At 28.5% G+C, this 21,852-nt stretch overlaps 1 protein-coding gene across 1 annotated transcript in view; it reads left to right on the top strand.

Moving 5' to 3' along the window:
• The window catches only part of LOC135956096 (uncharacterized), a 231,103-nt gene that overhangs the window by 96,556 nt on the left and 112,695 nt on the right, over nt 1-21,852 (top strand). The gene's annotated exons all lie outside the window — the stretch shown is intronic.

The raw sequence follows: 21,852 nt of genomic DNA, 5'->3' as shown, positions 1-21,852 counted from the left end.
AAAGATATAAAGCGCTCAATGAAAGACTCTTTGTAAGTAAATAATTAAAATATGGTTACTGAAATTTGCGCTTATTTGTTTGAATATATGAACCCTGTCCAATAACCTTGAAAACTCTCCTTGATCTCCTGATTCATAAACAACTAGTTGTGGAATTTTTAAAATTCCCAGCAACATTTTAACTTGTCTTAATAATTTATACTGACTTACGCTACTACCGTTAACAAGCTTATTTAAAATATATTTTTGCATCATTAATTATAAAACTTGACGCTTGTTTGTCTAACATGAATAGCACCTTTGTAGCAAACAGCAGATGACAACAAATAAGCACACCTTTTATTCCCAAGTTCAATAATTTCAAAATTTTCAAATATTTTTATTAAAATTTGTTTTTTTTTTCCACAATATTTCTTAATACACCATCTCTCTAAAGGAAGTATATGTTTGTCTTCATATCCTGTCTTGGTTCTTTTTTTTTAACCCTGGCTGTTTATGCAAATTTCATGACAAATGATTGTTGATTTCTTTAAATATCTTATATACTAACATTTAAGTATTCATACAATCATTTTGAATATTATTGTGAATTTTATTTAGTAAATACATGTGATTCTGCTTGTAGCTGCCACTTACATTTGCATTCACATGAAAAGTAAAAGGGGAAGAGCTGACATCATCACCTTTATTTTAAAATGTTGTTTGAATATATTGTACTAAAAACCGGTGTTTGCTAAATAAATGACACTTAATTTGTTATCTTTTCAACTTTTATACAAAAACTAATCATTTTAGCTGGCATAAATTAAAAATTATTACTCATAAATTCAATTTTTTTTTCTTTTAACTAAAAGTTGTATTTTAAATAAATTTTATTTGTTTTTTTTTTTTATTTTTTTTTGTTTCAAAAATAAATTACCTGTAAATAAAATAAATTGCAATTAATTTGTTTACAATTCTGTTAAATTGATGCTAATGAATTCAAGGCAATTGAATAGAACAAATACACACGTTCTCATAATATTGGAGTGCATAAATTAACAATAATATAGAGAGCTGTAAATAAATTTTAATTATTTTTTTTTTGTTTATGAAAAAATAAATATATATTAACATTTTAATGAGATTTTTAATTTGATGTAATCTATAGATAAGAGTGTAACAAAATTCACGGAAGATTTGAATTTAACTGCAGTAAAATTTACTTTCAAAACAGTTTGACAGCTTAACGTTAAGGATTAGTAAAAGAGAGAAAACATGAGTGAACATCATATTTTGAACAAAATTATCCTAAGCAATGGAGCATATAGCCTTTATATTATCTAAGTTTAGCTTCAGTCTTGATCCCTCCTATAGTCTTAAGCTTATCTTTAGTGCATCATGTTCCCCACATTACCCCGACTCCTCAGCAATCACCTGACATGAATCCCATAGAAGATCTGTGGGATAAATTTGCCGAACGTGTAGGAAAGATCCATATTATTAGTAAGACTCAACTTTAAGAAGTCCTGTTACAAAAATGGCAAAATACTGGAGCTGACGTCACCAAAAATTGGTCGATTCAATGCCAAGACGATTCAATGCCAAGGGTCCAGTATTATTTCTAATATTCATTAATGATCTACCATCCTGTATTAAGAATTCCAAAATGTTAATGTATGCCGATGACGTTAAGCTCTTCCTTAGCTTAAATCAATCTAACCAATATTCCTTACTTCAAGCTGATCTGGATAATTTCAACCAATGGTGTAATAAGAATTTAATGGATCTGAATTTGAAAAAATGTAAACAAATGACATTCTACAGACGAAGTCCAGTAATCTGTAGATACTCGATCAATGATCATCAACTTGATAAAGTTGAGATATTCCTTGATCTTGGCGTATTACTTGATAATAAATTATGTTTTAATTCTCACATTTCACAAACTATTAACAAAGCCAAAGGGGTATTAGGTTTCATCAAACGCTGGGGAAAAGAGTTTGATGATCCTTATGTCACAAAGCAATTGTTTACGTCACTTGTGAGACCAATTTTAGAATATGCTAGTGTTGTCTGGGATCCGCAGTACGATACCTATATAAGGAAAATTGAATCCGTCCAAAAATAATTTCTTTTATTTTGCCTTCGCAAACTCCCATGGAATTCAAACATTAATTTACCAACTCCCTACTCCCTACTCTAAAAAGTAGAAGAATATATATGAATATCTCATTCATGGTTAATTTACTGAATGGAACAACTAATTCGGAATTCCTACTTCGTAAAATCGAATTCATAGTTCCAAATCGACCAACAAGGAATTATATCCCACTTAAGATCCATTATTTCCGTTCAAATTATGCAAACTTTGATCCAATGCGTAGAGTTAGTGCTCAATTCAATAACTTCTATCATCTTATTGACTATTCGACTGATCCTAACGTCATCAAACGGAGTATTCATTTATTAAACTGATGACATTTAAACTTTGTATTTTTAAATTATACTATAGTAAATACATTTTAATTAAGATTTAAGAATTATGCTAGCCTGTAAGAAATTGTAATTTCATTGGCGATTTAAAAATAAAAAAAAAAAAAAAATAAGACGATTAAAAGAATTCATTAAAATATTAAACTATTAAAAAAAACTATTTTCCTATTAAAAATTAGAAACTGTGTGAATATTTTTGTCCCCTTAAAATCGAACTTTGAAACATTAGTTAAATTTTTTTTCTGAAATGTGCCAACTTATGTTTAGTTTTTCCATATATTTCATATTCCATATATCCATATTCTCTTTACACAATATTAAATTAGCTTTAATCGTGGTACTTTATATAGTCTTAGTTTAGTTTCAATCGTGGCTCTTTATGTAGTCTTAGTTAGCTTCAATCATGTCTCTTTGTATAGTCTAAGTTTAGCTTTAATCATGGCTCTTTATATAGTCTTAGTTTAGCTTCAATCGTGGCTCGTTATATAGTCTTAATTTAGCTTCAAACATGGTTATTTATATAGTCTAAGTTTAGCTTCAATCGCGGCTCTTTATACAGTCTTAACTTAGCTCCAATCGTGGCTCTTTTCAGGGTCTTAGATTAGCTTCAATCGAAGATCTTTATATACTCTTAATGTAGCTTCAATCGTGGATTTTTATATAGTCTTAATTTAGCTTCAATCCTGTCTCTTTACATAGTCTTAAATAAGCTTCAAACGTGGCTCCTTACAAAGCCTTAGTTTAGCTTCAGTCGTGGCTCCTTATATAGTCATATTTTAGCTTCAATATTTGCTCTTTATGTAGTCTTAGTTTAGCTACAATCCAGGCTTTCAATGTAGTCTTAATTCAGCTTCAATCGTAGCTGTTTATATAGTCTCAGTTTAGCTTCAAGCGTGGATCTCTATGTAATCTTGATTTAGCTTAAATTGTGGCTCTTTATATAGTCTTAGTTTAGCTTAGATACTACATCTTTATGTAGCCTGGTTTAGCATGAATCATATTTCTTTATATAGTTTCATTTGAGCATGAACTAAACTTCTTTATATACTTAGTTTAGCTTCTATCGTGGGTCTTTATATAACCTCAGTTTAGCATTAATTATGCGTTTTTATAACGGGTGTATGACTAAAAAATGTAGGATTTTTTTTTAAATTTTTAGCTTTTATTTTGAAACATTTGTACAATATAAATTTATTCAAAGTATTGGCCATTGTTAGCTATGACCTTTTCCTATCTTTCTGACAACATATGGATTTCTTTTGAGCCAATATCGGATACTCTGTACCAGAGTTCCGCATCGATCGAAACAAATATTAGTCGGACGGTGCATGGTCTGGACTATAAAGGGGGTGATGCAAAACCACTTCATTCTAAATAGTTTTGAACAGGTATTGCAACATGTGGCCTAGCGTTGTCATGATGGAATATTACGATTTCATGTCTAGCCGTTTTTCAGGTTCCTTGTGATGGTCAGATTTCACCTGCCCATAATAGATAGGACCCGTTTGCTCCCACCAAGTAGTGACTTAGGTATTTAGCTTTGGTGTCGATGCTTGAGTAGCTCCCAATGATTTTACAAGGTCTTGTTGAGTATGGCAACAATATTGTTACGTTTTAACCTTTTCAAAACGTTGGTTTATTTCCTTTAAATAAACCGGATACTTTTGATTGCAAATAAAAGCCGTTTAGTAGTTTAAAAATTTTAACAACTTTTTATTTATTTAAAATGTACAACAGCCACAGAATTAAATAGTCACTCAATGTTATTTTATACACGTTTATAAATTCGCAGAAATGCAGGCACACTTTATAATGTACACGAATTCACTTGAAAAACACAGCACTCAGTTGATGTTTTTTCGAAAAGCGTATCTGATAAACTCACTAACGACTGCAATCTCTGCCACTATTTATAACACTGACATCTGCACTCTAGATTTCTCTTTAACTGTCTAGAGATTTCTAATACATACGCCATCTTTGGTGTACTTTCTACAATGTTCTTTAACTGAATATTCGAATTCGAATATACGATCGCAGCAAACAGCGTTGCCATACTTACGATCAATGGTCAACTGAAAGATTTTATTCAATGTTAATAATGCCCACAGATATGTTACAGTTTGCTATTACAGCACTGCTATTTGAAAGCATTAGGCTACTTTTAAATCAGCCATGAAAATCGTTATATTTGAATTCAAGTACAATTTCGTAACAATATTCACACAGTAGTGCCTCCACTTCTTGGTCTTCAAAATTTTTTTGGCTGGCCAGGGCGATTGTTGTCTTCCGTGTGAAAATCAAAACTTCTGAACCACGCAAGCATATAGATTCCGAAATAACTTCTCCTCTTTTGAGACCAAGAGCTAAAGGCTATCCTAGATAGAGAGTTGTGAAGCGATCGAAAGAAATAGTAGTCGTATGGGGATAGGTCTGGACCAGTGTTGCCAGTTTAGCCTTTTTGAGGCTAAATTTAGCCTTTTTATTTACTCTTTAGCCTCGAAATTTTGGTTTTAGCTTCGTGGCTTTTTTCTAGCCTTTTCTTAATTTCAAAATAGCTTTTTTTGAAATTAAAAAAGGCTAAAAATTTCGAGACTAAAGAGTAAATAAAAAGGCTAAATTTATATTTGTGAACCATTTTCATTTTAATTCATTACTGATTTTCATTTAGCTTTTCAACATACTCAAGAATTGTGCAGTATTAAAAGAACAAATAACAATTGCCAATATCAAGTGGTTCAAAATGAAATACAGTATTTTATATCTGAAAGCTTAAATGTCTAGCAAATTCTCTTTCAAGACAAAATTGTTATTACACATTATATTCATCATTATATAATGGACAAGAGCGCCACAAACTCTTGAAGGCTTGTGATACTCGATGGCGATCAATAGCCGTTAAACGTCTTGTGGATCTATGCTTCGAGTTGAAACCCATTTTGTTTTAATTTCGTCAAACCAGCAATTCTAAAAAGCCAAACTTTTTAGAATTAAAAATTAATACACTGATTATAATTTGGCGTACCATCTTTTTTTAAAACCAGTATTGCACAAAGTACAAAAAGTAAATAAATCATTTGCTGTTTTCTGATTTAAAATTCAAGGAATTTGATCCATTATCGTCGCCAATTGAAAATTGTTTAATGTTTTTGACACATTTTTCATACTAGTTTGATGAATGAGAGATAAAATAAAGAACGTTTTAATTAGTGAAGATTATGACAAAAATAATACGACAAATTAAACTAATTGAGCAATTGCGACAAAGATTACCATATGAAAACTCTACGCAAAATCAATTTTTTTCCCGTTGATAATAAAGTGATAGTGAAAAATTAAAGTGCTAATAAAATTACGAAGCTTAAGGCTCAGGGGCAGAATATATTAAACTACAAATGGACAAATATAGAACCAACAATGTCCATTTTCTGACATGGTTAATCTAGTATTTAACTTTTTAGTACTTCCTTTAAGTAAAGCAGATGAATTTTATGAACATATTTTCTAATTTTTTATTTAAAAATAAATATAAACCAAAATTCTTAATTTATAATATTTTAGCTTTTTTTTGGGCTTTTTTTCTAAAGCGGTTTAGCTTTTTCTGACCTTTTTTTGAAGCCAATATAGCTTCTTTTTTCGCCAGCTCCTGGCAACACTGGTCTGGACTGTAAAGCCGGTGCTGCAAAACTTCCCCACAACTTCGTTTCGGCGAAACAAATCGCCTTAAACGAATCAGATGTGATGGTTTGGTCAGACTTCAGCAGCACATAATAGATAGGACCCTTTTTCTCTCACCAAATACAGAGCCTTACCTAAGTTCCATGGATATTTAGCTTTAGAATCGATTCGTCTGGTTCAAATACGATCTTTTACGCTTCGGGTTATCGTAATGGATCCATTTTTCATCGCAAACTATGATTCGGTGCAAACATTATTATGATGTACCATGTCCCTCAAACAATGCAATTAATGTATGAGACATTTCGTTTTCGTTTACTCTCTCGTGTCTGTAATCAGAATTGGATCAGCAAATCTTGTGACTTCTGAAAACAAGTGATCAGAAAGTCGTGAGTTAATAAATGAATTATAGCAACAACAATTATTTTAAATATTGTGCACAAAAACAGAAACTCATTCATACGACTCAAAACTAACTCATCGGTCTTAAGAAATCTAGTTAATTTGTGTACAGATGTGACTAATTTGAAACCTTTCTCATCTCCCAGTTTGTTTTTATTACAACACATCTTGCTATTGTCATAATCTGTTAAAAGTTTTTGTCTACATTTCTAGACTTTATTCTAATAATTTACAAACAAAAAAACAAATTAAATCAAAGTTTATTTATTGACATCAATTTTCATTACACATTTAGAAACTTGTATAACGTATTGAAATATTAAATACTCAATACTAAAATTTCCATATAAAAAAAACGAAAAAAAAAAATTTTTTTTGTTTGAAATATTCATTAGACATTGAGAATTTACAAAGTGACAACATAAATTAACATTAATAATATAGATTTGTGTTGTTGCTGCTGTTGCTGTGAGTTATTTAACAACAAAATGACAAATCAATTAACACTTATTGAACAATTTTCTATGTTATACATATGAACAGTGGGTAAGAAAAGTAGTTACGACATTGAAATTTATTTCAAATAAAAAGTAAGGATGTATATAAAAATGCTTAATTTTTATATAAAGTTTCTGTTGATACTTAAGATTTTGTTTTTTTTGTTTAGCCACAACTTTTATCACACACTATTTTATACCCTGGAGTATCAACAGCAATTTCAGCTTAAAATTCTTTTAATAAATTCATATTAGAAAAAAAAGAATGTTTCCATATTCCTTTTCATGGCAAAATATTGCAAAAATATTCAAATATTTTGTTTCATTAAACTAACCCTGAATAGTTTTTTTTTTTTAGTTTTACTTTTAATAGTTTATATTTTTCACAATTTTCACTTTTTTGTTTTTTCGCTGTATGCTTTAATATTTTCTCTAATAAAAACCTCAAGTCAAGTGGAAAAATGTTACAAAAAGTTAAAACAACTATTTTATTCTGTAAAAATTTCTGTTTCCATCTACAAACAATAATAACAATTTTGTGCGCAAATTTAGTGGAAACCTTGACTTGTTTTGCTGCCATTGTTTTGTTTTGTTTAAGCAGAAACAAATAGTTTTTGAAAAAATATATCTAGGATACACAAAAATGTCTATATAGTATTTATGTTATAGAAAATTCTAAACAACAATTGGTTTTGTAAACTGCTAAAAAAAAAAAGAGAGTAAAGCAACTGAAAGCTTTTAGTGACAATTGCTTTTGATGAAAAGCGTAAAGAATGAAATGGCGGTGGATGTTTAAATGAAATTTAAAAAAATTGTTAAAAATATTGCAAAGATTTTTAGAAGTAATATTTTAAATGTAACTTGATCTAAATAAGTGGTCGCTACAAAGAGAACATGGAACTAGGATTATAGTAACAGGTTTTGCTGTTTCTGTTTCTATTGTTGTTTTTTTAACAGCTAAAACTATACAATTTTCTAATCCATGGGCTCTTCATCGATGTCCAGGCCAAGGATTTATGCTACGAAGTGAAGTAGGGTTGTTTGGACAGTTGCTAATGTGGGGGTATCCAGGGGACCCTGGCCACAAGCTGGATCTATGCGGAACCAAAAGGCATTAATCCCATTTCTCCCTTCCGATAGCAGTTGTGCCAGAACAACTTTTGTTTTCCGCAAGTCTGAGTTTAGTAGAGAGTGGAAAGATGAAGAGAGAGGAAGACATACTTTCTTGTACCGAGAAGTAACTTCAATTTTCTTTTGTTATTTCATGGGCGAATTTAAAAGAGAATTGACATATTTGCTTCATGAAAAATGTCTGTATGTAAAAGCATACTATGCAGCACTTGAAAGTCGTTGAAAAACTACCTTATACGAATTTCGATCCAACAAAATGCCTTCGTATGCCCGAAGGTCCTTCCTAACTTGCATCGTCGAAGACTGCAGTTATGTGATGTTGAAGCTAGGATAATCATTACTTACGGAACCCACATTTCCTCGTAAATACGTAGGTTGTATTTTGAGGTTATCTTCATACAATAATTAAGACAGAATTTTCGCAGCTTTGATTATTTCTCCACCTGGTATCATTTAACGAAGGTGACCACAACTGAGCAGCGTATTCCATCGCGGTTTCTTTGTCCATTCTCCATATGCTGCTGGCTTTGAGAACATCGTTGCGAGATTGAGATTGGCCTAAGTGGTTTGCTGTCAAAGGTGAGCTCCAAAATATTTGGTTGGTTAATAGTCGGAATTTTGACTCTGTCAACTACAGCGCCAAGTTTAAGCTTTACCTCTTTCGACCAGGTTTACGAACCAGGTCCTACATCCTATATAAAACCATTTCAACTCCTTGTAGGGATGCGGGGAGTTTAGAGAGGTAGCTGTTAAACTAGGCATTCATGTTGTTCAGTATTGTCGACTGCAGTATCTCCTGGAAGATAATGGCTTCGCTGACATTTTCACTTCTCTCCTTTCACAATGCCTCTGCTGATTTAATCCCTGTGAGACCTGCAGTGGTAGTGTAGTTAATGCAGTGGTAGTGTTGTTAATTTTAGAGAATACATGCTGGTGACAGGCAGTTGCTAGTTGACTGGTCTGCGAAGGGAGGATAAAAGTCTATACATTCTGCTACAGACTGTCGCGTACTTCCAAGAATTGAGGACTGGGATTATTCTCGACTGTTGCTGGTAGGTGACTGGTCAGCGGGGGGGAGGAGAGAAGTTTCTAGAGTCTTTTCGACAGACGTGAAGAGAGATATCAAGCTACATGATTGCTTCTTGGTTATGTGCTTCCTAGTATTGAGGATTGGGATGAATCTACACTTTTTCCTGACACTGCTTATTATCAGGCTCCTCCCTGACAGTTTGCAAACCATCGTTAGGTACTCAGCTTCTCTCATGCCTTTTGTTGCAACAATAACTTTCAATGGCTCCTCCCTGACAGTTTACAAACCATGGTTAGGTACTCAGCTTCTCTCTTGCCTTTTGTTGCAACAATAACTATCAATGGCTTGATTTTATGGATGGAATCTGTAACTTTAGTTATCGTATAAAGCTCTGGTATATCCGAGAATTTTGGGCTCGGTAATTTGAGAACAACATGTCGTTTAGCCTTGTCTCTTTCAAGGTGCTCTATGAAAAGTCGGCAGATTGTTTCGTTCATAATCAGGTATGCTGGTATCCACAAACCTAATCACGACCCTTTTTCTTACGGTAGAGTGCGAGACCGATCTATACACAACAACTTAACAATTTTTAAACTCAAGTTGATGTTCTTCAGATGATCTAATCGTCAATCCTTATTTAACAACCTGCTGATATCAGGATTCAGCTAGGCTATCCTTGAGTAGCTGTTTCTGCTGGAAAGTAGGTTGATTTTATCTTTTTTCAAAGAAAATCGACCAGCTGGAATGAAGCCAGCGATGAAGACAGTTTTGTGGTACTTGCTCTCAGCATTCTGTATTTTGGAGGGTATTGCTAAGACTAGGACTCGCTATTGTGATGTTGGGTTCTGCTAACATTTCTAGTCTTGTCCTAATTTAGAGAGCTACAGTTGATGGTTGACGACCAGACGCGTATCACTGTCTAAGAAGGTCCTGTTTTAAGAATGCTAGGCTGTAGGGCAGCTGTCTACTGACAAAACCTAGACTACTTTCCCCCCAAACTGAGAGCGTTACCTTGGGTCTCAAGGTATTGATCTCTAGATCTTCAATCCTTATTTACCAACCTGCTGATATCAGGATTCAGCTGGGCTATCCTTGAGTTGCTGTTTCTACTGGAAAGTATGTTGATTTTACACTTTTTCAAAGAAAATCGACCAGCTGGAATGAAGCCATCGAAGTTCTTGCTCCCTGCTTTCTGTATGTTGGAGGGTATTGCATGTTCATTGAAGACGCAATCGACTGTTTACTTTTGGTTGATGTAAATACGGCGCTCAAAGATTATGAAAACGTGGTTTTGGTCAAGACAAACTACTGTTCGCAGGGTTGCGTAGTTGATCAGACTAGGACTCGCTACAGTGATGTTTGTTAGTTTGAGTAGTTACCTAAAAATTCTACCCTACGCCGATCTGGGTTCTGCTAACCTGTCTAGTCTTATTCTAATTTAAAGAGCCAGAGTTGATGGTTGTCCTGTTTTGATACTGCTAGGCTGTAGGGCAGCTGTCTACTGACAGAACCTAGACTACTTTCCCACAAAACTGATAGCGTTACCTTGGGTCTCAAGGTATTGGTCTCTAGACCGAGCACGATGTTGTGTATAATGAACTTGATGCCTTAACTGTTGCCTTTGGTGTAGTCTTTTTGGAGAACATTGTAACGACTACAACACTGTAGAAAGGAATTGTTAGTCAGTTTTCTCTCTTGAACAGCTTAAACTTCCTATAGTGATGTCTGGTTAGAATTTAAGCGAAGGCAAGATTTGTGAGTCTCCTGAGGGGTAGATATAAGCACATTCTCTACTTTAGATTTCATTAAGCATCTCTAGTATTGTCGAGCTACAGAATTATTTCCTAAATAAAAATTATCAACCTCTATTGGCTAAGAGTAAAGTAGTCGTTTACGAAAAATATAAAAAACAAGCATTTCTTCCCAATTTTTAAATATTTTTCTTAACTTATTTTTTGTTTTTTTATATGACACAATATTTTCAATATCAATATTTATGTCTTCATTTCTATGTCACAACTAAGATGTTGTCTAAAATGTTGGTCAAAACATGTGACCTTAAATGTCTTGCTAGTGACAGGTCCCCATCAAACATTTTAGGTCATGCTAATGACTTGTCATTAAAAGACATAACATCAAGCAAAAATCCTTAAATCTTTTTTGAAAAAAAAAACAACTTTTTAATTGTCATTGACTTGTCTAACACTAAAATATTTCCAACAAGAAAGAAGACTCTTTCTTCCTAATACTTATATGGAGACTTTATAAAAAGAAAGTGTTGCAAAAAAATATGTCAAAGCTGTTATTAAAAAAAGAAAAAACCAGGCCGTCATACACTCTTTATAAATGTAAGTAAACACTTCAAAAAGTTGTTGAATTTTGCTGCTGTTTCCAGTTTTTTTTTTTTTTTTGCCTTAGAAACCACAAAATAAATATGACACTCTAATATTGTACAAATAGGAAAAGAATACAACAAATACTACAAGTTAAAGGCAAAAAAATAGAATAGAATTGTATATTTGTAATAAAAATAAAAATAAATGAAATATATGTTGCCAAAAATATCTAAGAAAGTCTTTGCTAAAATCCAAAAAAATAAAAGAAGAAAACAAAACAAACGAAATTCTATAACAAACATTGTTTGTCAAGTACCCACTTTCTGTTGTTGACATCAAGAAGATCCACTCAAGTTTTTCAAATGCTTTTTTTTTTTTTCGTTTGTTATACAAACACACAACTAACACACTTATTTCTTTGAGTGTAGGATTGGGGTTTTTGAAAGTGGCTGCTGCTGCTGGTAGCTGTGTTGCATGCTTGCATAGTTCTCTTCCACATAGAGAATTCTTAATACTTTAACCTTGTTATTTTATTTTCTAATTTCATTAAAGTAATTTAATCTTTTAGTTTTTTTTTTTTGTTTTGTTTTCTATTCCTCTATTCTAACAATATTTTTCTGCTTATTTGTGAATGAAAATATTTACCAACAAAAAGGAAAAAAGAATTTGTTTAAATGACCTTTTCCGCCATCATTGGTTAGGGTAAGGAAAATCCTTTTTTATACCCTTCACCATGAGTGGCATGGGTAAATATAAGTTGGTCATTCCGTATGTAATTTCCACAGTTTACTTTTGCGACTTCATGAAGTAAATATATTCTGGATCGTTCTAGTTCAGTTCTAGTTCAGTTCTAGTTCAGTTCTAGTTCAGTTCTAGTTCAGTTCTAGTTCAGTTCTAGTTCAGTTCTAGTTCAGTTCTAGTTCAGTTCTAGTTCAGTTCTAGTTCAGTTCTAGTTCAGTTCTAGTTCAGTTCTAGTTCAGTTCTAGTTCAGTTCTAGTTCAGTTCTAGTTCAGTTCTAGTTCAGTTCTAGTTCAGTTCTAGTTCAGTTCTAGTTCAGTTCTAGTTCAGTTCTAGTTCAGTTCTAGTTCAGTTCTAGTTCAGTTCTAGTTCAGTTCTAGTTCAGTTCTAGTTCAGTTCTAGTTCAGTTCTAGTTCAGTTCTAGTTCAGTTCTAGTTCAGTTCTAGTTCAGTTCTAGTTCAGTTCTAGTTCAGTTCTAGTTCAGTTCTAGTTCAGTTCTAGTTCAGTTCTAGTTCAGTTCTAGTTCAGTTCTAGTTCAGTTCTAGTTCAGTTCTAGTTCAGTTCTAGTTCAGTTCTAGTTCAGTTCTAGTTCAGTTCTAGTTCAGTTCTAGTTCAGTTCTAGTTCAGTTCTAGTTCAGTTCTAGTTCAGTTCTAGTTCAGTTCTAGTTCAGTTCTAGTTCAGTTCTAGTTCAGTTCTAGTTCAGTTCTAGTTCAGTTCTAGTTCAGTTCTAGTTCAGTTCTAGTTCAGTTCTAGTTCAGTTCTAGTTCAGTTCTAGTTCAGTTCTAGTTCAGTTCTAGTTCAGTTCTAGTTCAGTTCTAGTTCAGTTCTAGTTCAGTTCTAGTTCAGTTCTAGTTCAGTTCTAGTTCAGTTCTAGTTCAGTTCTAGTTCAGTTCTAGTTCAGTTCTAGTTCAGTTCTAGTTCAGTTCTAGTTCAGTTCTAGTTCAGTTCTAGTTCAGTTCTAGTTCAGTTCTAGTTCAGTTCTAGTTCAATTGTGATCATAAAAAAACTGTGTATATATGAAGATGTCGAATATGCTGGACGCCCAGTTGAGGTTTATACACGATCGACCACAAAAGCGATCATGTGACAAATTCGGTTGAGTGTTTGGCGTTGTTCAACTACAATATGACGAGTTTTTGCGGGGATTCGTAACCGTGGGTCCACCACAATACACCAGAGACCAAACAGCAGTAAAAACTGTGGGTTTCTTGGGGTAAATCGGCGCCGAACAACGACAAGCAGGGATTGTCAGCCAATAAAGTAATGGCGACAGTTTTTTGGAATGCACTCGGTAAAATCAAGGACTAATATTAAGCCAATTTGTTTGAGTCAATTTAATGAGGATTTGTTTTAATATTTATCTAAAAGTATAATTTGGTGAAGGGTATGTAAGATTCTGCTTAGCCGATCTTAGCCCTTTTATTTTTTTTTTTTTGCTAAATTTCTGTGCCATTTTATTTCCATTTTCATTTACTTGCAAAAATGCTTTAGAAACGTAAAACAAAATGTGAAATAAATGAAATAAATTGTGGGTTTTGAAGTTGTGCAAAAATTGTTTAGCTTTACTTATGTTACGTTCGTTACTCTGGGGAAAATTAGGTCATGTTTAATTTTTTTTCTCTCCTTTATATTTTTGCGAGATTTTCAATGATTTTAGTTGTATTTTTTTTTATTCTACAGCCATTTAACGTGAACATTTGGTCATTTCACGGTTTTAGGTTCCGTTCTTTGGTTGTTTTTTCTAGTTCGTTTTTGTATTCAACTTTTTTAACTGTGTAGGGGTGGCTGTGCTATACTGTGCTGTTTTGTAGAAGTTGGCCCTTGGACAAACCTATTAAACGGTTGTCGCATTTCACGGTTATTGCATTTAGTTTTTTCATTTTGTTCTTGTTGCTCTTAAAATGCTGCTTGCTACAATTGCTTGTTTATTTCATTTCCGTTTATTTTATTTTTTTTCTACATCTTTGATTATTTCGCTTTATTTTTTTGTCGTTATTTGTTTTGGCATCTGTTTAGAGTTTTCAATGTCAGGTTGATTGGAGCCAAAAAAATAATAAAAAAAAAAAAAAATGAGAAATGATTGCAAAATAGTTGTTTGTTATTTTAGTTTTAATTTATATTAAACATGAATTTAAAATTGTATAAAAGTAAAACAAAATAAACCAGAATAAAATTTTAGTCAAAATTTTTTTCCTGAAAATTGAATTTTAGTGATTTTTTTAATTGTTTTCCATGTTAACTCTTATTTGAAGTTAACATGGAATAAGCTGTTTTCATATCAAAAATAGCTACCTTTAAATAGGCCAAATAAATTTAGGCAACATTAAGTTTATTGGAGAAGATTTCTTATTTAAGTTTGGTTAAGGATTGATGTAGGGAAAATAAAATGGTTTATATCAACAACACTCGCTAAGAAGTAACAAATAACACAAATAAATTACAAACTTTTAAAAACGAGACATAATTACCTATCCATAGCTATATAATACTTATTTATTTAGCTCTTTTTTCTACTTAATTTTGTAACAAAAATATGATAAAAAATTTAAAAATAAATATACTTTTTAAAAGGCTATAAACTGTTATAGAACTCAAAATATTAAAAAAATTCTTTTATTTCTGAAAACTAGAAGTAATTACCTATCCATTGATATGTAATACTTTATATTCAGCTTTATTTTACTTTAAAATATTCACTGTTATATTAAGCCTTTTAAAAATGTTAGCTTTACTTTTTGCACAGTGCTTAATATGCACTTCTCATTTTATCAAGAGATTCATGCAATTCTTCAATTGAAGCTTTGTTGTTGTTTTAGCCATGTTGTGCTAGTACATTTTGATTGGTTGATTTGCGAATGTCATTTTGAGTTAAAGTACAATTTTGTTGACGCAACTACATCTTATTTAGTGACCACTACAATGTTAGTTGGAGAAGTAGACTCTTGCGTTTATAGAATTTGTGACAGAGGAAAAATTTCATAAAACAAAATTTTTCACTAAAAATTAAATTTTCACAAAATAAAAAAAAAAAATTTGAAAATTCTAAAATTATATAAAAAAAAAAATCGACAATTTAACCAAAATTTAATTTTCACAAAAAATAAAAAAAAAATATTAAAAAACGACACTTTTACCAAAAAATAAAAAAAATTAATTTTCACAAAAATTTTTTTTGGAAAATTGTAAAATTTATTAAAAAAAATCGCCAATTTAATTTTCACAAAAAATAAAATCAAATCATCAAAAATTAAAAAATCGACAATTTTACCAAAAAATCTTAAATTTTATTAAAAATCAAAAAATTATAAACGCAAAAAAAAAATAATTTAGTAAAACCCCATAAAATCGTCAAATTTAGTAAAAATGTTTTCAGGCATATTTCACAAATAAGTCACTAATAAAAATTCACAAAAATAAATTATTGGAAATCGCCATTTTGACCAAAAATCGCTACTTTCACCAAAAATTTTTATAAAAAAAATTCAAAAACAAAAAATAAAAAAAAGCCAAAAATTTCATACGTAAAAGCAATTAAAACAAATCACTAAAATTTAATTTTAACCAAAAAAATGTTGACTAGTTCTAGTTTTTTTGAATTTTTTATAAACATTTTTGTTGAAAATTTAATTTAATTTGTTGTTGATATAAACATTTTTAGTTTCCCTACATCAATCCTTAACCAAACTTAAATAATAAATCTTCTCCAATAAACTTAATGTTGCCTAAATTTATTTACCCTTAAAGATAGCTATTTTTGAAATGGAAAGCTTATTCCATGTTAACTCTTATTTGAAAAACAATTAAAAAAATCACTAAAATTAAATAAAATTTTATTTCAATAAATTCTATATTTTTTTTTTATTTGTGAAATACGTATGCTTGAAATTTTTTTTTTAATAAATTAATGGATTCTATAAGTTTTTACTAAATTTTTGTATTATTTTTTGATTTTAAAAAATTTAAAATTTTTTTGTGATTTTTTAATAAATTTTTCAATATTTTTTTTTTATTTTTGTAAAATTTTTATTCGTGATTTACATATTTGTAAAATAAGCTTGAAAATATTTTTTACTAAATTTAGCGAATTATGTTACTAAATTATTTTTGTTGGCGTTTAATATATTATGATTTTTAATAAAATTTAAAATTTTTGGTAAAATTGTCGATTTTTAATTTTTGCTGATTTTTTATTTTTTGTAAAATTTTTTTTAAATTTTTAATAAAATTTTCATTTTATAATAAAATTATCAATTTTTAATAAAATTATCAATTTTTAATAAAATTATCAATTTTTAATAAAATTATCAATTTTTAATAAAATTATCAATTTTTAATAAAATTGCAATTTTTAATAAAATTTTCAATTTTTAATAAAATTATCAATTTTTATTTTTGATTTTAAAAAATTTAAAATTTTTTTGTGATTTTTTAATAAATTTTTCAATATTTTTTTTTTATTTTTGTAAAATTTTTATTCGTGATTTACATATTTGTAAAATAAGCTTGAAAATATTGTTTACTAAATTTAGCGAATTATGTTGCTAAATTATTTTTGTTTTTAATAAAATTTAAAATTTTTGGTAAAAATTTAATTTTGGTAAAATTGGCGATTTTTAATTTTTGCTGATTTTTTATTTTTTGTAAAATTTTTTTTTAAATTTTTAATAAAATTTTCAATTTTTAATAAAATTTTCATTTTGTAATAAAATTATCAATTTTTTATAAAATTTAAAATTTTAATAATATTATAAATTTTTAATAAAATTATCAATATTTAATAAAATTTCAATTTTTAATATTTTAAATTTTTAATAAAATTTTCAATTTTTAATAAAATGTTCAATTTTTAATAAATTTATCAATTTTTAATAAAATTTTCAATTTTTAATAAAATTATCAATTTTTAATCAAATTTTCAATTTTTAATAAAACTTAAAATTTTTAATAAAATTTTCAAAATTTAATAAAACTTACAATTTTTAATAAAATTTTAAAAATTTACATTTTTAATAAAATTATCAATTTTTACTAAAATTATCATATCAATTTTTAATAAAATATTCTATTTTTAATAAAATTTTCAATTTTTAGTAAAATTTTCAATTTTTAATAAAATTTTCAATTTATAATAAAATTTTAATAAACTTTGCAATTTTTATTAAAATTATCAATTTATAATAAAATTTTCAATTTTTAACGAAATTTAATTTTCAAAATTTTTTTTTATTTTTGTGAAAATTAATTTTTTTTTTAAATTTTTCCTTTTTCACAAATATACAAATTATATGAACGCTACAGTTAAAAAATGCAACTAGCGTTGCATTGGTTTTCAAAAAGATAAAACTGCGTCAACAAAATAGTACTTAATCAAAAATAACAATCGTAGTTTAACCAATCAAAACGAACTAGCACAATGAGTCGTGCTAAAAACAACAATAAAGCTTCAATTGAAGAATTATATGTATCCCTTGATAAAATGAGAAGTGCATAGTAAGCACTGTGCAAAAAGTAAAGCTAACATTTTTAGTAGGCTTACTTTAACAGTGAATATTTTAAGGTAAAATAAAGCCAAATATAAAGTATTATATATCAATGGATAGGTAATTACGTGTAGCTTCTAGAAATATTAGACTTTTTAAATATTTTCTTGTTTTATAACAGTTATAGCCTATTAAAAAGTTTGTTTATATAGAAATTTTATTATCATATTTTTGTTACAAAATTAAGTAGAAAAAAAAGATAAATAAATAAGTATTTTATATCAGCGGATAGGCAATTATGTCTAGTTTCTAAAAGTCTAATTTTTTTTTAAATTATTTTTCTTATCTAGTTGTACATCAGAGTTGTTTACCAAACTTTTTATTACTTCTTTCCGATTGTTGTTGATTATTCCCTTAAATAAAAAATCATCGCCTATAAATATTGGATTAATTTATATACCTCTTTTAACGCCTAATTTTGAAACGGAAATAGCTCATTCCATTTCATATTAAATAACTTGAGATGGAACAATCATAAAATTGCTCATATATTTAAAAACAATTTTTTAAACAACTTTTTAGCAACTTTTTAATCGAAATATTTTTCTTTCTTTTCAGGTAATTATTTGTGCTCAACTTTTTGCCAAACTCTGATTAGATTTAATAAACGTATGTGAGTGAAATTAAAAATATATCAAAAATAACTTTTGATGATTTGGTCATGATTACTTTGGGTTTTATAATGATTATGATCATGCATGCCAATGATATTACGAGTATATTTGATCATAATATGATTTTTTATGACACTACTAATTGTCATAATATGTTTTGACTTCTATGACAAATCTTAGCATAATATTTTGCTCTTGGATTATGTTTACCACAACCATTTTGTTTCTCTGCATGTAGAATCTTATAATAGCTTTAAAGTTTATAAATTTTCTATAGATTTCTTAAATATTCATTTTAAATTCTTATTAAATTCTAAATGAAAACTATTTAAATAACTTGGTAGTTAACTTCTTAAAAATAGTATTTAAAATTTCCTTGAAATTCTTATATTTACAAAAATATTTCTGTTTTTAATAAATATTCAAGTTTCTAAGATATTTTCTTTAATAAACAAGAAAATTTTAACAAATTCTGAGAAAATTATTGAAAGTTTTTTTTTCGTTTTTCTTACAACAAAATGAAATTAAGAATTCTATCTCTTGCTTTCTTTTTCAACTTTTATTTAATAAAGTTAAATTTTATTTTAATTTTGTTTATATTTTTTTATATGGTCACGACTTTGGTTTTTAAACAACATGCAAACATAAAATTTTATGCAAAAATATGTTGCTTTTTTTTGTTAAATAAAAAAAGGAATATAAATAAAATTTTTATATATTTTTATTATATTTGTTCTTTTTTTGAGCACAATCTAGATTATAACGAGATAAGATACAATATTTTTCACATTTGTTGTTTGTTGAACAAAACAATTTGAAAAAGCGTTAAACCATAAAAATGTTATATAGAATACAAATATTTTAATGGCTGGCTGGCTGGTGAAGATGAATAATGTAAAGATTTGACCAAATGATAAAAAGACTGCAAAAGCTGGGTGGCTGGAATATTTACTCTTAAAGGGTGGCCGTTTTATAATTGTTGTAACAAATATGCAGGCCACAGATACGAATCTACCAGTAAGGAAAAACATACCTTTTTTTCTTGGTTTTTTTACAAATATGAATTTATTAATGGCAAACTGTAAACATTTTTCTGTTCTTTTTCTTTAATTTTTTTTTCTGTTGTTTTGTAATTTGTTATGATTGTTTTCATTTATGATGAGTGAGTTGGTTTTTATTATTTTTCTGATATTTTTTAGCAAAAGATAAAAAAAATACAGATGAATACTAGTAATAAAAACAGATATAGAGATAATGATCATAATGGGGTTGTTGAAATAGAAGTAGTAGTAGTAGTGATGGTGCAAAAGAAAGAAAAACTACAAAACACAAGAAATCAAAACAATAGTAATTTTTCCTTTCCTTTATTTTTGCTTTATGATAGAAGTTTTTCTATCTATGTTTTCAATTGGAAAAAATTTAGTTTTAAAAAAATACTGATTGCTTCAATATGTCATGCAAGCAATAATAGTTTTTGTTGCCATTGTCTGGCTGCCAAGAAAGCCAGTAGGAAATTTGAAGCACAAAATTTCATACTAGGACTCTCATGAAGTTCCCAAATTCTAGTTCTTCTTGAGCAATGCAAAAGCTTTTAAAAGCTTTTTCATTAGATAAGCTCTGACAAATATTGTTTAATCACTTAAAACTTAGAAATGTTCATTAATATAAATTTTTAAAGAAAAGCTTTTAATTAAAGCTCAATATTGAGTAATATAACTAATGACTAAGCTTAAAGCTTAAATTTCATCAAACATCTTTTACTTAAAGCTCATTATCAAAAAAAAATCTCAAGCTACTGATATGAATTATATATAAGCTTAAAAGCTCGTCAATTAGAAAAGCTTTATTATTTTTTTAAAAAAGTTCTTACCAATTAATATGCATAATTTCTACTTAATATATTGTAATTGCATCAAAAATGCTTCAATTTAATCATATCTAATAATATAGCTTGTTAGTTAGAAAAGCTTTTATGGGTTTTACTTAAATTGTATTCTATGTTTTCATAAAGCTTTTAAATTAAGCTTGTTTAGTAGAGCTATAATATAACTAACGGCTAAGCTGAAATACATAAAAAAAGCTTTTAAGTGAAAATCAATATACCAAATATTAAGCTTCAAAGCTCTAAGAATTATAAAAAGCTTTTAGTTTATTATATTACTGATAAGCTTCTATAATTTTCCCGATATTTTAAATCCTTTTATAGTTAAAGCTTCTTAATTAGCGAACAACATTAAAATTTGGAAATTTAATATGCTTAAAGCTTGTTTTATAGAAAAGCTTAAGATGATGAAAAGCTTAACTGATCTGTTCATTTAAAATTTAGACTAATTCTTTGATAATTCCATTATTTCCTCAAGGGTTTTCTTTTATAATTTTCTATATACTTTTTCTACATTACCATTGTTTTGCTGCTCTTGTTGTTTCTGCTGATGATGAGACATTTGTTGCAACAACCAAGTTTATATTGTGATACATGCTCAGACAAGAAATGTTATAATTTCACAGCAAAAAAATTGAAAACAATAAACAAAAAAAAAACAAAAAGAACACAATATGATGTGATGTAATATGAAATGATTGACAAGCAGATGTTGGTTAAACAGCTAAATAAAAAAAAATAAGAAAGAAAGAATTATTATAAAAAAGGCAGACATTAAAAAAGATAAAAACTCCAGATAAAGTAGAAAGAAAGAAAGATATACAATATGAAACAAATTATGCAATTTTTCATTACATCAAGCGGCAAATAATACTGGATTTAAATTTATTGTTATTGGCTTTATAGTTTTATTTAAAAAAACATTTATATTTAGAACACTACTTTCATCTTCTGTGCTTTTTTCTTTTAAATTCATAATTTAAAAGATTTACTCAAGCATATGCTTGAAGTTGCCAAGGCTACTTCCGTTTATATTTTTATTTCCTTTTAAAGGAAATTCAGTTTTCTCTTTTCATTAGGATTTTTTTGTAGAAAAGATTTTTTTCTGTCATGGTCAACTTATTATATATTTTTGTGAGTGAAGCAGCATAAATAAGTTGTTTTATGGAATTTAAATTATTTAATTTGGGGAAAAGGAGATTTGAGGTCAGCTTTATGGAATATTTAAAGCTTGTTATGTTTTGTTAAGGGTTTTTTTTTAGTAATTGCTTTATTTTCAAATAATTAAAGGATTTTAGATTTGATTTTTTTAAAAAGCTTTATAAATCAACAGCAGAGGTTTTTTTATATTCACGATTTAACAAAGATAAGGCAAGATTGCTTAGGTTTTTTTTGGAGAAAAAGCTTTTACAAACAACTTTCCTCAAAGCTTTAGAATTTTAAGATATTCTTAAAAGCTTTTATTTAACCAAAAAGCAAACTTATGTAAAAGTTTTGAAAACTTCATAAAATAGTCATAAAATATTAA

This window comes from Calliphora vicina, chromosome 3, assembly GCF_958450345.1.
Source record: "Calliphora vicina chromosome 3, idCalVici1.1, whole genome shotgun sequence".
NCBI classification, from domain to species: domain Eukaryota; kingdom Metazoa; phylum Arthropoda; class Insecta; order Diptera; family Calliphoridae; genus Calliphora; species Calliphora vicina.
Note: the sequence above shows the minus strand (reverse complement) of the source record. Positions and strands in the feature narration are given on the sequence as shown.